This window comes from Belonocnema kinseyi, chromosome 1 (assembly GCF_010883055.1).
Source record: "Belonocnema kinseyi isolate 2016_QV_RU_SX_M_011 chromosome 1, B_treatae_v1, whole genome shotgun sequence".
NCBI lineage: Eukaryota > Metazoa > Arthropoda > Insecta > Hymenoptera > Cynipidae > Belonocnema > Belonocnema kinseyi.
This window is the reverse complement of record NC_046657.1, coordinates 9,133,859-9,135,330: the sequence shown is the minus strand read 5'-3', so window position 1 is coordinate 9,135,330 and position 1,472 is coordinate 9,133,859. Positions and strand designations below refer to the sequence as shown.

At 41.2% G+C, this 1,472-nt stretch overlaps 1 protein-coding gene across 1 annotated transcript in view; it reads left to right on the top strand.

Moving 5' to 3' along the window:
* LOC117176690 overlaps window positions 1-1,472 on the top strand; it is an 89,817-nt gene that overhangs the window by 26,603 nt on the left and 61,742 nt on the right. The window lies entirely within an intron of this gene.

Below are 1,472 nucleotides of genomic sequence, written 5' to 3'. Positions count from 1 at the left end.
GGATAACATTGAAACTTTGTACAAAATGATTTCAATAAAACTTTCAAAAACAAATCTATGAGACATGTGTTTACTCAAATATTGCCTCTGTGCCTACACTTTCGTCCAGCACTGTATTTTAATAACACCACAATAAACATAAGTTACGGCCAGTAGACAAAAACTACAAGACCTTCCTTGAATTCTTTAAACATGGTTTAAAAGTTGGTGGAACGCAATCTGCTGATTAAACTAAGTTAATCAATGATTAGAATTCCGAGAAATGACTCGAGAATTCGCAGTAGGAAAATACCGCCCTTTAAACTCATTCATGAACCGGATTCAAATGTCCATGTGTAACAGTGGTATACGCCCACGCATTTAGATAAGATAGAAGGGTTATATGTTGTAGCGCTTTGGCCCAGCCCATCAGTTATAGTTATACTTATTTACTGTTCAGAATAAAGAAACGTGGCTCTGACTACGTGTCAGCGCGACCCTCTTTTAAAAACTCAAATCTCTTCTTGACCCCGTCACATTTATAGCGATCCTGCCAGGCTGGAGGCAAACGATCAGAGTTAAAACGATCAAACTGCACCATCTTGAAACTAAGCACCTGAAGTGGGTCAAGAGAGAAAAAAAATTTTACAAGAACAAAGAAGAACTCCGAGGAGATATTTACGAATTTTTCCTCGTAAAAAGTAGGCAAGTGAGGAAACATATAAAATTAGAGGCTGAACTGATGTAGGCTCTATCTTACGTAAACCAGTATTCATGAAAACCTGAAAAAGGAACTTGGGTAAGCGCCATACTTCTGTAAACCCTCCGAAGTAATTCCCAGAAGACGAACTGACTGCAAGCAGCCGATACGCCGTGCCGGTTTACCATACTCCTTCGAAGAGGACAAGAAGAAGTTAGTAGCAGCTGCGGGAGGTACATCGTGCCGTCACGCCTGGTTCACCATCTCTATGGACGAAGAGGACAACTACGCAGCCGCTACAGAAAAAAAATAACTAATCGCCCTAGCGGCTCTATGCCCTACGCGAATCCCCAAATCCAAGAGACTATCCATCACAATAGTGAAGTACCTAATAACATTGACCAGCCTACGCTCTTCGTGAATCCTGCAATCCAAGAGCTTAGCGTTTATAACAGGGAATCACCTAATCGCCCTATTGGGGCTGTGCCCACGCGAACCCTCAAAACTTAGAACCTGTCTATCAGAATAGGGAAGTATTCAGTCACCCCGCTCACCCTATGCGTCCTACATCCTTTCAAAATGAAGATAGCATCCAAGCCAAGGTTTATTATACGTACTATTAAACCACTGAACGGGCATGATGACGCAGGGACAGAAGATTTCATCCAAATGGTAAAAAAGGCGAAAAAGCGGTAACAAAGGCCGAGGTAACCCATCATTTTTGTCCAAAACTATCGCGGAGGAATTTATTTTATTGATGTCTAAAAAAGTATTTAATCATATAGTTGCAGAA